This window comes from Sturnus vulgaris, chromosome 25, assembly GCF_052056855.1.
Source record: "Sturnus vulgaris isolate bStuVul1 chromosome 25, bStuVul1.hap1, whole genome shotgun sequence".
Classification (NCBI taxonomy): Eukaryota; Metazoa; Chordata; class Aves; order Passeriformes; family Sturnidae; genus Sturnus; species Sturnus vulgaris.
Window position 1 is genome coordinate 2,148,453 of NC_142267.1, and position 15,965 is coordinate 2,164,417.

At 46.9% G+C, this 15,965-nt stretch overlaps 1 protein-coding gene across 2 annotated transcripts in view; it reads left to right on the forward strand.

Annotated features, from left to right (window-relative positions):
• Positions 1-6,317: 6,317 nt before the first annotated feature.
• MIB2 (MIB E3 ubiquitin protein ligase 2) overlaps positions 6,318-15,965 on the forward strand; it is a 42,824-nt gene continuing 33,176 nt past the window's right edge. Inside the window, exon 1 of one of the 2 annotated variants that reach the window (XM_088178617.1) lies at positions 6,318-6,571. The gene's annotated coding sequence lies outside the window, so the exon portion shown is untranslated. The remainder of the gene's footprint in view (positions 6,572-15,965) is intronic. The other variant, XM_088178618.1, reaches the window with a different exon arrangement.

A 15,965-nucleotide genomic window follows, 5' to 3' on the forward strand; every position in this document is an offset into this window, starting at 1 on the left:
CTGTGCTCTGCTCAGCCCTGAAGCATCAGGCAGCCAAACTGTGGTGGCTGGAGCTCCTCTTCTTCCCCTGCATCCTTCAGTCTGGGTGTCAGGATAAAAGCAGAGATGCCAGGAGAAGATTTTGCACGTGGTTAAGATGGACAAAGCCCCAGCTGCCCATTCCAATGAAAATCAAGTGGGAAAAGATGGTTGAGCTCCTGCCCAGGGGAGAAAAGCTTGGCAGGACTGATCACAGCCATGGATATGAGCCCTCCTCACCTTGGGAGTGGAGGGATTTGTCTCTGGGATTTCAGTTTCCTCCTATTCCACACAGGCTGGAGAGAAATTGTGCCACAGAAAGACACAGAACACTGGCACCAGCACAAAAATCTTTCTCCCTACATGACCACTGAGCTTTATGAAGTCCAGTAACCCAGCAAGGCATATTCTACATATTTGCTGCCTGGATTGATCCTGCAATAATGTATTTCAGAAATTCTGCCTCAGCCCCAGCATCCTGGATCATCCAGGAGTTCCCCACACCATCACCAGGCAGGATTCTGGAGGTGCAGATTTTCCCCTGCTGTGGGTGAAGTGCCATTTGTCACCGTGGTGTTGTGAGGGGAAATTCTGGGAGAAATAAAGAACTTTTAAAATTGTTGTTAATCAGGCTGGAGCCTGAGCAGGCGATGGTGGGAGGAGGAGGCAGCAGCGTGGAGCTGACACAGAACACTGAGCAGCAGATCTGCTCTGGTCCCTCCTCCAGGATGTTCTGTGCACCCTGTGGCACCTCGGGATGACACAGAGATGAGAACTCCTCATGATCTCACTCCAGTGTTTTTCCAGGGGAAGCTTCATGCCTGCACAAGCATTCTGTGGGATCAGCCAACCTCATCCCTTGGACACAGGGCTGCTTTGTCTGACTTCATGCTCTGCAGATATCCATGACACATCAAGCTGGAAAGATCATTTGTGAGCAACTCAAGCTGGCATTTCTACACACGAGGTGTCAGCCAGGGAGATTTCAGTCTGGTTTTTAATACCCCCATAAGCCAAGAGCTTAAATCATCTCTGCCTTGTCACTGTGTGCTAACTGTAACCATCGACAGATTTAGGCTGAGATTTTAGACATTGCTTCATCATTGTTGCTTTTAAATAGAATAGACTTTCCTGAACCGTGCATTTGGGTTCTGAAAATCCCATTCAGCATTTTTCCTGCACACAGATAACGGGAACACGGTCCAAAGGGTTTTGCCAGAGAGATGTGGAGCCTGAGGTTCACATCTGTTTTCAGAAGTGATGGGAGGATCTGGGACTATCTGGGAATCTTCCTAAGGTGGATTCAGCAGCCTCCTCCCAGAGATCCATCTCCAGCTGGCAGGAGTGGATGTCTTTAGCAGCAAGACTTTGATAAGGAGAGCAACACAAAGCCATAAAAATGGAAATCAGCTCCTGTTCTGTTAAATTAACCTGTCAAAAATTCTCTCTGTGGCCAACAATCAAGCTGACAATAAGCTAATTACAGAAAGACCTCTAAACATAAAAAATATTAGACTGACTGAGAAGTTGTTACCTGCCTGTATTTTCCTGTCTGAGCAGCCCAGGAGTTTGGAGGCACATGGTTGATTTGCCTCCTTGTGCAATCCCTGGGCTGTGTGGGGAGATAAAATCTGCAGGAGTGCCTGTGACTCTCCCGGATCCCGTGGCTGGAGGCACAGCAGCCAATTCAGCTGCACAAAAACGCTCCTTCCAGCCAGCACTGCCTGCAAAGTCAGCCTCAAGGAGCTCCAAGTCTGCTTCTTACATAACACTCAATAAAAAAAACTCGTGCAAAGTCCTCCCAGCCCTCCTTATACCGTTTAGACAAGAAAAAAGCCCCTTCGGGGCAAATTCAAGCCCCTCTTGTGCAGATGATGGGTGGCACAGGCTTAGTCCTACAGAGCATTTAAACACCCTGAGGAGCACAGCACCAGACAGTCATGCTGAAATTCCAGCTTTTTCTCCCTGAAACTTTGCCAAGTTTCCCCTCTTCCCCTGCTCCTTGTTTGTTTGCATGTCCTCCCTGCCTCCAGCTCGGCACCAAGGGATGCTGCAGTGGCTCACATTCCAATTTGCTCCCAAATTCCCTGTCTTGGTGTGTGGATAGAAAATCCAAATTCCCTGTGAGGGAATGGCAGTGAATCCCCTTCCCTGGGCATTGCAGGAGTGGAGAGAGGACCCTGGTAGGGAATTTTTGCAATGTTTCCTTCCTTCCTCAGCACTCCTGCAGCAAAGATGGGATGTCCCTCCTGGTGACTCCCCCAGGACCTGCAATGGCACCAGGATTTCATCAGTTGGGTTTTCAGCAGAAACCTGTGATTGTAAAAATCACCAAACCTGGTTCATCAAGGACTGGAGGGGTTGGGGTTGCTGTGTGCAGGTTCACTTTTAAAAATGAACTCTGATTTAGGACAGGACCTGACAAGAATTACAGCACGAGCACTGTTCATAAAATCCTTGTGTGTGCACCACAGACAGGGAGGTACAAGGACCCAATTCCCCAGGAAAAAAGCCAAATATTCATTTACAGCCACTCTCAGGTACATGAGTGAGTTGCTAAAATAACTGCAGCAGCAGGGAAATGTATATATACAAAAAAACCAAGGAGGATTGGTTTCCTTGTGTACCCTGTGGCTGGGCCCAGGTTTAGGGCTGGTGTAATCCCACTGATTTCAGGATCACTTTGGGATTTTGAAGGCTCTGTTAATGCAGCAGGGTGCTGCTCTGCTCCCAGCCTTTCCCACCCATTAGCATTCCGGGGTGGTAGAAACTCATCCCATCACACAGTGCTGAGAATTTTAAAATAATAAAGAAGTCAAGATGCCTGCTGTGACCACCAGCAGCTAATTATAGCAGCATGGACAGGCTTCCCTTGCAGAATTCCATATGCTGTGCTCCTCCAGCATAAAAAATAAACCATATTCGAGAGGAAGGCTGAGAAGACATTTCTGATTTTGAAATCCTCTAACTCCAAAGTCAGACACACAATAAATAATGGAATGGGCATTTGCCTTTTTTTAATTTTTTTTTTTCATGTGTGCTTCTGGGCAAGCAGACAGAGTGCAGGGGCAAAACTTGATATTTAGCAATTTATTATGGGTTTCTTTTCTCTATTAGACTCTTCCACAAAACCTCAGGCTTTAGGCACAGCCACCCCAGAATTCAGCCAGGTCTGTCACCTGCCTGGTCCTGCTACCCTTAATTATTCCTTTTGCTACATTTTCCAGTTGCTTTTCAGTGCTAAAACTTGCTGGGGGAGGCAATAAAGAGAAATCCCCCTTGGGTTTGGATTCTATTAAGCTGTGGTTCCATTTGCTTTAGGGGAGAGAGACCTAAAAGTGGAACTGAATTTCCTCAAAATGAATTCCCAAAGCTGGGCACTGGAGGGATGTAGGTCACTTTGCTTTGTTCTGAGGCTGAGCTGAGCTATAAATATCGTTGATTTTTCCCTGAAAAGTGGGAGCACACTCATCCTTTATCCAGGTCACTGCCTCCAAAGGTAACACCAGTGGCTCCTGCTGCCACTTCCAGGCTCTGCTTTTAAGGACAGCATTCTCCAAACTTCTTTTTTTTTTTTTTTTTTCTCTTGTATTAAGCATGCAAAACAGCACTGCAGGACATGCACTTGGAGGGATTATTTTTCTCTACAGGTGCTGAAAACACATTTTGGGCAGCCTGTTTTCCCCTCAATCACCAATATATTTTTATCCCACCAATATATTTTTGTCCCATGAAAAGTTCACCTTCAAAGAACATCACAAAGGGATCAAGTGGCCCAAGTTTTCCACGTGCCATGATCGGAAGGTGCAAAATATTAAGGAGATTTCTTTTTTTTGGGAAAAAAAAAAAAAAAAAAAAAGGCAGATTCACAGAGATAAATCCCTGGAGTGGCTTCCATGGCTGACAGGAGGTGCTGAGCCCATGAATATTTCTGTGGAACAGCGGCATCCAGTGGGCAAAGAACGATTCCTGCTCAGATCCTTGGAAAACCGGGATGGGGCCATGGAAAAGCAAAGGTTTCTCCTCAATATTCAGGGTTGTGCAACTCCAGGCCGTTGCAGTAAATGTTGCAATGCCCAAATTTTCCTTAACGTCCAAGCTGAGTTTTCATTGCTGCATTCTGACCTATTGCTTTTTGGGCTGATGATGCCTGAGAAAGTAACTTTGCAAACAGTCAATTTGATTTTTGGTTTTATTTTTAAAAGAGAGAGCAGCTTGAATTATTTTTATTTTAAACAATTTATTTTAATCTTTAAATTTGTTTTTAAAGAGAGATTAGCTTGAATTTTAATAATTTTCAATATAGAAATACTTAGTTTTTAATTTTTATTTTTAAAGAGAGATTTGCTTGAATTAAGATTTTAAAGTTTTAAAATATTTCATTTTTATTCTTTAAAGTGAAATTAGCTTGAAAAAAAAAAACCCAACCTGACATAACTCAGAGCCTGGATGTGCAAGCTCCTGTTTAGAACAAGCACTGGTAAAATTAAAGCCTAAATTATCTCAGTATTTATTGAGTGAGCCCAAAACTCTATGAATGGATCTTGCAGGACAATTGGTGTTGGCTGCACTCACCTGCCTCTAATTCACTTTTATATTTCCATTATTATTTCCATTTTTCTATGTACAGTTTCCCACGTCTTACCAATCTGCCTGACAAAAATCAAACTGAGGGAGGCAACACCACAGCACGTTCAAACCCACCGACCACATCCCAAAATGTGACTTTTCCCCTTGTGGCCCAAGGCTGCCATGAAAGGCAGGGCACATCAATGCCCTCATTCTGTGCTCACTGTTCACATTTCCCCCCTGTGTGTGTGTTTAAGCTGCCCTGGCCAACATCACTTTTACGCAACACAGAGGACAAGGGACACCGAGTCCTGCTGTTTGGATTTATCAAGTGGCAGTGACAAGCTTTTTTTTTGGACAGGTCTTTTGTACCCTGTAGCCATAAAACTCAGGGGAACAGCTGCAGTGCCCTGACACTGTCTCAGAAATTTGCTCTCTTCAGTCTCCACCAGCCCCAGGCGATGCTGCTGCCTCATGTCCTTCCTCCCTCTGCTTCACTTCCAGGGCTCTGGTGCTGCTCCTGAAGGGACAAAGGAGGTTTTTTTGTCACCTTGCTGCCAACATTCCTGCTGTGAGTGCAGGGCATTAATGCTGGCAAGGTTTTACCTCACTTAAACCAGAGTTTTCAAGGTGTCTCTGAGCTCAGCAGGGGCAAAGTCAGCGGAGTTTTGTGTGTCCTGCACCTGACAGGAGAGAGTCACATGAACGCTGTCACCACTGTTATCGTCACAGACATGATGCAAACTCCTAAATTGCCTCTGAAGGCAATTATAAAAGCAGCAGGCCTATGCTTTAAGGTTCAAGGCCAGGCTGGATGGAGCAACCTGGCCTAGTGGAAGGTGCACAACAGGGTTGAGCTTTAAGGTCCCCTCCAACCCAACTCATTCCATGGCTCAGGGGTTCAGATCCATGTGTGGTGGCACTTCAGCCACCCATCATCTCCTTCCAGGCAGAAGGCTGGGACAGGCAGTGGGAGGAAGATTTTAAAGCCCACCTGCTGAACAGAGACAGGAATTTCCTTCGTGGTATCACAGAACAGTTTGGGCTGGAAGGGGACCTTGAAGATCATCTCATTCCACCCCTGTCCATGGGCAGGGACACCTTGCACTATCCCAGCTTGCTCCAAGCCCTGGCACTGAACACCTCCAGGGATGGATGATCTCCACCTTCCCCCAGTGACCTCTCCCAGTGCCTCACCCCCTTCACAGCGCAGAACTGCCCCCAAATATCCAATCCAAACCCACTCTTTTAACACCCAATCCTGCTAAACCCAGGACTTGTTGGACTGAGGGATCCCCAAAACCCCAAACATGGAACCATTTACCCACGAGCATCCCTCCCGCATCCCTTCCCCATCCCCTCCCGCATCCCTTCCCCATCCCTCGGCCCGGCCACATTGGACTTTGTGCCGAAACTTTCCCCCCACCCCCGAACCGGGGCGGGCCTGGGACTCCCCATGGGCCCCCTTGGGCTCCCCCTGGGCTCCCCTTGGGCTCCCTTTGGGCTCTCCGTGACCTCCCCCTGGACTCCCTTGGGCTCCCCTTAGGCTCCCCCTGGACTCCCTTGGGCTCCCCTTGGGCTCCCCCTGCTCTCCCTTGGGCACCCCCTGGGATCCCCCCGGGCTTCTGGGAGTTGTAGTCGCAGCGCCCGGAGCGGAACTACAGCTCCCGGCTGCCCTCGGGAGGGAGCGCAGGCGGGGCGGCCGCGGGGCCGAGCTGCGGCTGCGGCAGCAGCACCGCGGGGACGCGGAGCGGCCGCGGGGACACGGAGAGGCTCCGGGGACACGGCCCGGCTCTGGGGAGGGGGGGATTTGCCACAGCCACAGCAGGAGGTACCGGGATAAAGGCGGATCCCAGCTTAGGAGAGCCCCTCACCCGCGTTCTCCGCCCGCCTGGGCGCCGCTGTGGGGATGGAGGAGGGACGGCGGCGAGAGCAGCGCTGGGGTTGTGGTGCTGGGGATCCTCGGCTCTGCCTTCGCGCTGAGGTACGTGCCTGCCTTTTCCTGGGGTTTTCTCCTCAGCTTGGGGCAGCTGGAAAGCGGCAGGGGTGGTTCTGACAGCTTTAGTCGGGGCGATTCTGGCTCCTTTATTGGAGTGCTTCTGGCCCCTTCAGCCGGGGCAGTTCTGGCCCCTTTAGCCGGGAATGAGGCCCCTTCAGCCGGGGTGATTCTGGCCCCTTCAGCCCGGGTGGTTCTGGCCCCTTTAGCCGGGATTGAGGCCGCTTCAGCCCGGGTGGTTCTGGCCCCTTTAACCCGGCTGGTTCCACACCTTTAGCCGAGACTGAAGCCGCTGTAGCCCGAGTCGTTCCGTCAATTTTAGCCGAGATTGAGCCGCTTTCCCCCGGTGGTTCTGGCTCTTTTAGCTGTGATTGAGGCCGCTTTAGCCCGGCTGGTTCTGACACCTTTACCCGGGTGATTCGCACACCTTTAGCTGGGATTGAGGCCGCTTTAGCCCGAGTGGTTCCGGCAGCTTTAGCCGAGATTGAGCCTCTTTCCCCGGGTGTTTCTGGCCCCTTTACCCGGGTGGTTCCCGCACCTTTACCCGGGATTGAGGCCGCTTTAGCCCGGCTGGTTCTGGCAGTTTTAGGCCGGCTGGTTCCGACACCTTTACCCGGGTGGTTCCCACACTTTTAGCCGGGATTGAGGCCGCGCCCGCCGCTGCTGCTCCGGCTCGGTTCGTGTTTTCCTGGCTGCCCTGCAGGGTGTGAACACCCGGCCTGTTCCCCAACAGGTACTGCAGGTGAGGCCTGGCTGCCCGAGCTGGGGGCAGTGATTCCTGCCGGGAATTTCGTTGTCCCTGGAGCGTGGGGAAGGAAGCTCGGAGCTGGGACACGTGTGGCTTTTTCTCTCCTGTGTTTCTGTATTTCCAGTCTGCCTGAATGGAGGTAGAAAGGGCCAGACTAAACCCGGAGAAGTTGGTGCAGCTGCACCGGAGGCACTGAAGGTGTTTGCTCTCATTTCACTGCCCATGCTCAGCTGCAGAATTACTTTCTGAATGTCACAAATTCTGATTTCTACCTCACTGAGAAGCAAGTGAGCCCTGGCTCACCTTCATGGAGGTCACTTGAGCTTGGCTTTACTGCTGAACCTTCTCTCTTTTTGGCTAAGAGCCTCATGATATCCTCTGCACTTCTCTGTCTCTATATGAGGAGTGTATTTGGCTCAAAGGAAATACCATTTTTATTTCTCCTCTGTTTAACAGCTCCATGGTTTCCTGAAACTGCTTGCTATGAAGAATGATGCAGTTGTGCATCCTTCTAGGACCTTCCTCCATGCTTGATTACCTGTTGAATTTTTCGTTCGTGGTCTCAGGATCTGGAGGAGTGAATTGCCAAGGGATGCAACAGTTCCTGTAAATAACCCACATCCCACATTATTACGATGGGAATGATGCTGTATGTCACGTAGATAATGGAGATGAGAAAGGGGAAGCTTCCACAGCCTTGGCAGAGCTGGAGAGGTTCTTGCCCTGTTTTGAGCTTTGCTTTTTGCTCTGAGCTGTAGGTGTCTAGAGCAGGTGACATCTTTTGAGCACATGGTGGTTCTTTTAAAAAGTTCTTTTTTAACTTACAGGGCAGTAGTTGGGTATCAGGTAACTCTGTGTAACCTCAGCTCTACCACTGGTGTATCCTCAGTACCTTATGCTTGTTTTTAAGACTGATTTAATTCTGTGCTGGAAGGGCAGGAGTTCCTTTAGGGTGTCTGCAGCATTATTAACAGCTGTCATTTAACAGCATCACCACTGCTCTGTTTTATTGAAGTGTTACTGCCTTTTTAGGCTGCACAAAGGTAAATGTGTTTCCCATCCCTTCCTCTTTGCACAGCACAGCTCTGTGAGTCACTGCCTTGAGAAGGAGCTTCATATTTGTGTGATATTTGGCTGGGCACAATTCTCTGCTTATTCTGATATTGCTGTATAGCATCATATGTTTTGACATTTATTTTGAGTGCATGTTTGGAGCTCTGTGGCTGCAAAAATCCTGTGCCAAATTCGTATGAAGAATCTGTTATTCTCCTGCTTGGGTGTGCAATGGCCACTGCTGGGATTTGTTTGGAAGAACTGGGATGCCTTTTCCACTAAAACTTTGTCAAATGTCTGGGAAACTGCAAAAAACTGTGGGAGTACTGTAAGTGTGGTGGTTGCAGTTGTCTCCTTCCCTTTTTCTTGGGAAGAGGGGTATGTCCATGGCTTTTTAAGCTGTCTTGATCTAGAAGTGGGTGGCTCCAGTGATGCCTTGGGTTTTAGCTTTTATATTTTTCAGATTCTCTGCTGCTGCACAGGATGCTCAGAGCTGTGGCTGCTGCCTCAGAAAGGAGCTCAGCTCCTGCCTTGTGTTTGTGCACATTTGGTTTTGCTGTTCACAGAGGCTGCTGGTTTCTCTGGAGGTGAAGGCTTTCTCTCCAACCTAGTTCAGCTCTCTGAGGTCGTGTTGTCCCTGCCTGTTCCCATCAAATCCGTTTGTCTTGTTCATCAGCTCTGCTCCAGGAGTGCTCCTGGGCTCTGGCAGGATTCAGGGCTGTGCTCAGTGTCACTGTGCCACTCACAGCAGCTCTGATCCTGCCCTTTCCCTTCAGTTCAGTTTTCCAGGGATAGAATGGAGAGTCCTGTTTGAGTTCTGGTTGTTTTTCAAGGATTCTAATTCATGGCTTGTCAAGGGCATTTTTGTAGAGTTGTAATTCAGTGTTCTCAGAGGAGACCAGCACACCTTTCCATGCACTCTCCCTGGCAGCTCTGATGGGAGAGAGATCATTGAATTCTCCTTAAACAAAGTGGAATCTGTTGTTTCCTTCTTTCCTGTGTCCAGGCTGTGGAGAGCAGAACTTGCAGTTGGGATGTGTGAGCTTTGTCCCTGGCTCTGCCACCAATCCCACGTGTACCTATGGCTCCATTTGCCATCTGCAGAGTGCTCTTGGATTCTCCCGAGTGCCCAGAGCACAAAGAAAACATCTGGACTTGTAAAATGCACAGAGCTGGAGGTGAATTGATGGACATGCTGACCCTCAAACCTTGGTTGAGTAAGGCAAGAGCTCCTCTTCACTTTGTTCTGCTCCCACATGCCTGCCTGGCCAAAGGCATGTCAGGAGAGATTAGATTTAAACCTTGTGATCTGCTTTCAGAGCACAGAAAGGGCAAGTTGCAGGCTGAAAGCAGGCAGGAGTGCAGTGCTGACCCTTCTGGAGGCCTGAAGGGGAATCTCAAATTGTTAGGATGAGCTATCAAGGCTCATCAGGGATCCAGCAGGTTTTCTGCTCCAGCTCCCTCCATGCCAGGCTGAAGGAGCTGCTTTTGACTTGGAAAAATTGAAGGAGGAGGAAAAATTGTGTTCCTAACTCAGAGGATTTCTTAATCCCTTTGTACCACTGGTGCTGAGAGTCCTGGAGTCTAAATACCTGTGAGCAGCCCTACCCCAGAGCCACAGCTCTGTGTTTCCTCAGCCCCACTATCCAACCACCTCTCAGGACATCAGAATTAATTCCTCTTGATGTTTTCACTCCTGCAGTAAATCAGGATTTTGATTCTTGAATGACTTTTGGGGACACTTAGTGACTTTATGGACAGGCAAGTCAATCGTGTCGTTAGATTGGGATTTTATGAACTTCTAAGTGCTTGAATTCAGATTTTAATGGTAAATAGGAGTTGATAGCTGGTGTGAGAGATATGCAGACCTGAGCTTTACCAGGGCTCCACACCATCAGCTCTGGGCCAGATGGTCTTGCCTCTGAGAAATATATTAGAGCAATGTCAAGGAAGAGCACAGTTGAAATCTGCTGCCAGGACAGATTTCTCACTGTTGGAATATGCTTCTGTCTGATCCTCTATTTCTAGATGATTGAAAATAGTTCTGGAAGGGATTTTGCTGAGGCCACCTAGTCCATCCTTTTCCACAAGGCATGATAAAGTGCACTGAAACCCTTCCTGATGCATCTGTTAAGCTGCTTCTTTAAGCAGTGGAGATTTTCCAGCTGCCCTGGGTGGGTTGTATTTGACTTTATTAGACTTTTTTTTTTTTTTAATATTGTGGCTTTTGTCACTGTTCTGGGCACAGAAACAAGGGATGGATGTGGTGGATTATTGATCTCTTAGTGCCAAGGGCCAGAAAAGTGATGGTGATTCCTGGCAGGAGATGGAGAGGAATCCCCCAGTGCAATGATATTGAGTTTCTGATTCTTTTCCACAGAGATCTTCCATGGAAAAGTTAAAATACCATTCTCCCTTTTTTCTCTATGCAAAGACCTTCATTCAAACTTAGCAAATAATTGCTTTTTTTTTTCCTTAAACAACATTACCTAGTGGTTGTGTGTGTGGGCAGGGAGTGTTTGTTTTTACTGTAAAGCAATATAAATTTAACTTGGAGATCTGCTATTGAGGAAAAAGTGGATTCTCATCAGCTGCTGAGTTTTTTCAAGGCTCCAGGCTCAAATCTGCAAACTGTCGGCTCCAATTAAAGCAAATGGCTGGAACTGTTTTTTCTCCCTCCTGGAAAGAACACAGTTCATCAAAAGCCAGAAGGAAATTTCATCAGGCTCATGAGCAATTATCTCATGGGATGTAAGAAGAGAGAGCCACAAGATGCCCAGTGTGAACTTTTACTTGTAATCATTTTTAATTCTCCACTGGGCACACGAGCACTCATCTCAGCAATTTGAAGTTTTCCTGTGGATTAGAAGCTGGTAGAGGGAACTTTGTGTTTTCATAAGGTTTGATTGATGTTGAAATGTCAATTTTGAGTGTCCCTGAGCTGGCAGAAGATATTCCACTTTTCTGTGTGGGGTGGGTTAACCCTGGCAGAGGGAGCTCCTTTCACCCCAGTGGGACATGGAACAGAACTGGAAGGGTAAAATTAAGCCCTTAAAATTACCCTTAAAAAAAAAAAAAAAAGGTAAAATTAAGGAATTTCATTCCTTAATGAAATTAAGCAATTCCTCAGATGCAAGGATTGCTTGGGAAGGCAAAGAGACTCCAAATATTCCCCTTTCTTATTTCTTCCCCCAGTTTTTATTGCTGAACACCTTTGGTCACTCAAGGTCAGCTTCCCTGGCTGCTTCCTCCCAAATTCCTGTGCACCCTCAGCCTCAGTGGGAAAACCAGAAAAGGCTTGGATTGTTCAGCCCCAGCTCCAACCCCTCTGTGCTTTGGTCACAAAACCAGAGCAGCAGCAGAGAAGGAAATGACTGAATCCCAGCCAAACCCTGTGGTGTGCCACAGCTTCTGGTGCTGGCAGCCTGTGCCAGCTGTTTGTGTTTTATGGTGTTTCCTAAAGGTGGTGTTTGAATTTCAGTGCTTTAAAACAAATATTGACCATTGTGCAATCCAGGTTTGTTTGTGGTTTAGTCCTGCAGTTAGCACAGAGCTGATTCATGAAAAACACTGTGCTGTGTCTTTGGGTGATCACTGTCACTTTCTGTTTAATTAATTTTGTTATTCACTGCTGACAAAAAGCCCTTTTCAGTCCACAGCTCTCAGTGACAAAGCCAGTTTGGATTTTGTGCAGATCAGTGTTATGTTTCTGGAGCAGGTTCACTTTTCTGTGCCTGTGGTCATCACAGAGGGGTTGAAATTTGAGTTAAATTGAAGGTTCAAGGCCAGCTCAGTTCAGTTTTTGTGTCCACTGCAGCTTTTGGGTCCTGCCATGCTGACACCCTTTGAACCCAAACTTTAAGATGTGTAACTTCTCTCTAACTTCTTCCACTTTTAGGTGGAAGATCATTTATTGAGATTATTTATTCTGAGGTTGATATCCATTTTTTTAGGAAACCAGAATGCTGGAATGAAGAGTTTGCACAAAGCTACTACTCCTGAATATTAATAAATTTGCTGGTGCTTCCTTTTGACCTGCATCCTTTAACAAGATGAAGGAATAGATGGAAAAGCAGAGTGAGAACCACTCAAATATTGCTGAAAGGGAAAGAAGCAACTCAGTGCCAGAACACAAGCAGTGTAAAATGGAATGTAAAATTCAATTTGGGCAAAACAGATCAATGGGCTGGCATTTGTAAAGGCCAAGTGTTGATTGCAGAGATAAAATGCTCGGTGGGGACTCTGAGCCTGCCTGGTTATTTTTAGCATTTCCTCCCTGTGTTTCAGGATGTGCCTGTGCCTTCTCTCATGCTGGAATGACAAGATATTAATCCCTGAGCAAAGGCCTATTAATCACCTGCTTTATTCTGTTTATGTAATACAGTTAAATATACTCTGGGAGCACGTGAGGTTTGGGCCTGGAAATGATTTCACCTCATGCAGGCTTTTTTTTGAATTATTTTTTGATTGATTGGTTTCACCAGTGGCAGCTGCCCCATATCTGAATTTTTTGGTTTCAGGTCAGACTGATTTATCAATAAAATGCCTTCATTTTTTTGCTTAATTTTTAATTAAGCCACAAAAGCAGCATCTGCTCCTCTCTGCCTCCCTCCCCTGTGCCAGTGATGCCATTTTGCAGAATTTTAGACTAAACAAAATTCCTGACTGCACAAGGAGAAGAAAAGTCTCACTGAGGCCTGGTGGCTTTGCAGGGCAATCTCACAGAGTTCCAGACTGGTTTGGGTTGGATTTGGGTTTGGGTTCCATCCTATTCCCAATACCCCAGGTTGTTCCAAACCCAGCCTGGCCTTGGACACTTCAGGGGTGGGGCAGCCACAGCTTCTCTGCAGCAAGGCACTGTCCATGTGGTGGTGGGTCAAAAAATCCTGATTTCCTGTGTGATTTGCTGATTTTCTGCTCTGTTTTCATCTAATACTGTCCATATTTGTGTGAATTTAAGGTTTTTGCCATGAATGTTAACTTTGGTAATAAACTTAGCAGCTGTAAGCCTTGAGCAGAGCTATTTGATCTTGGTTGTCTGTTATTAAAGAATACAAAATAATTTATTTCTGGCTTGCAGGTAGGAAAACAGGTAGGGAACAATATTTGATTGTGCAGGTGAGTTCTGGGCAGGCACTGAGCTGTGAAATTTGTGTCAGGAAAGGGGGAAAACCCTGCTGAGCTTTATTTCTGTAGGGAAATGCTCACAGGAGTAATGGAGAAAGTGCTAAAAACCAACAATTTTAAAGTCAATATGAGCTGGCTTAATTCAGCCAAAATTGTGTCTGTGTTGATGTTCTTGATGTGAGGATGTGCAAAATTAATTCTTGAAGCTTTACAGTGGTGGTGGCTGATCAGTCTACACTTCTAATGGCTTAAAAAGACTTTATTTAATGGCACTGGAAGAGTCAAAGAGAATGAAAAGAGTAAGAAATGGAATGTTATTTTCAAAATGTTCAGTGTGATGCTGGCTGCTTTGGGGGCTGATCACTTGGGGAAGTTGGGAATTTTGGAGAAGTGTGATTTGCAGTTGCCTGAGGAAGCATCTCCTGCATGGGCAAACCTCTCTAAAACAGAGCAATTCACCTCAGAAAACAATTCAAACTTCAAAATATGTGTAAAGGGAAGAAAAAAAAAAGCTTTTTTTTTTTTTTTTTTTGGTTTTAAACACTTCTCTGTTTACCATGCTGTTCAAATAATGTGATCACTGGGTTCCAGGCACTGATTTTTGTCAGGTGCTTGCAGCACTGGGTTCTGTTTGCTGTGGGGCCAGACCAGCAGCAACCTTTGCCTCCCATGAAATGGAAACTGGGCTGTCACAGTTGAATATTGCCACAATTATTGCAGCTAAAATGTTGTGGGCTGAAAGCTGGATTTATTTCTCTTTTTTCCTGTTAAGTTTTAATGGGATTTCCTAAAACTGTGAGATTACATCTAGGTTGATCTTTCCTGTGTCACAATAGGCAAGGTCAGAATGTGAGATGAGGATTCAGAAATCTGCTTTTCTTATAATGGATTATTCGTTCATGGTTACTTGAAATTCCCATGGGAAGTTGATGTTTTCACTGTGAATTATTTCTGGCAGCTCTACCTGTCCTTCCCTGGAATAATTACAGCCCAGGCAGCATCAAGGGAGGGAGTATTTGCTTCAGTGAGTGAAACATTTCCACTTAGGAAGTCAATAATGCTGCTCTGGCAAGGCTCAGATCACAAGAGTGCTGTAATTCATCTCATAAAGGTTTTGAACATCCCTTTCCTCCTGCTCTGCATCTCCCCTGCAGAGGAGATGGAGCTGCAGGATGCACTTGGTGCCTTCTTGTGTGGAAAATGAAATTATTCACATTAGGAAAGCATCCTCAGATCAGCCAGCAAGGGGCTGCTGGTGATTTTTGCAGCACTGACAGCTCCTTTAAAAACATTCAGCATCAGCAGTGTGCAGCTGAGCTCCAGCAAAATCCAAAATTTGTGGGAAGGTGCACAGGGAAAGTGTGGGTTTGCCTTTTTGGGACCCTTTTTGGGATTCTCTGCTGGGCTCTTGCCTGGATGTGGCAGTGCCAGCCTGCTCTGCTAGGGAGGGATTATCCTCCTTTGTGCTCTGGGGATTTACATTTTGTGGGTTTGTGGGACAGCCTGGAATGTTCTTTGATCAATAATTGCTGGAACTGGCATTGCCTTCCTTGGAATACTGAGAGTTCTGAGCCTGTGGTGGTTCATTCATTCCTGGAGAGAGGAAGAAGACCCAGTGAAATAAATGGCAGAGAACTCTTAGGGCTGGGGAGTGACCCTCTATCCCCACCCTGTGAAATTTGTTGTTTCCTTCCCTAAGCAAGGAATTCCTTTTCCTTCTGTTAGTAGCCACCCCCAGTTCCCTTGGATGAAACAGGAAGGGGTGGTGGTGATTCTTTTTAGGGAAAAGCCCTGTAACAGTAATTGAATTGTGCTTTATTTTGCATTGTTGGATGTTCCCATTTGTTTTCTCTGCTTGACTGCCTTGACTGGTTCACAGCAGCCTTAAAAAAAAAGCTGTTCTGCCTCTTATTTGAAGCAATAAATAGTCATTTTATTCATCTCTGATCTGGAGGAAGAGGGGAAAAATCTCACCAGGCTCTAAGAAGAATATTCTTTGATAATTCCTGCTCTCATCAAGGCAGTAACCACTGGTGCACCTTCAGCTCAGCAATGTTCCATCCACCCCCACAAAAACAAATGAAAGAGTCGCCCTGGGCCACTTTTAATGCTGCTTAGGAGGGAGGATGATGGGGAGTTCACAAGGACAGCTGGGTTTGATGCTGTTCTCCTGTGACAGCTTTGGGATGTCACAGCACTGAGGACAGGGAGAGGCTGAAGCTGAGCAGAAATCAGGCTCAGGCTGCACGCTGGAAATGTGATTTTTTGCATCAAATGACTCCTCCATGCATTCAAAAGGGGATGTTTGGCTGGAGGATGGGTTTATTTTTAGGGTTTGGTGGTTTCAGTTGCTTTTATTGGTGGGTGGGAGCATTGACAGCACATCCCAGGGCCCAGAGCTGCTCGTGCTGCTGGGGCTGAGCACATCCCCTCAGCTGGACCAGCTCCTCACCC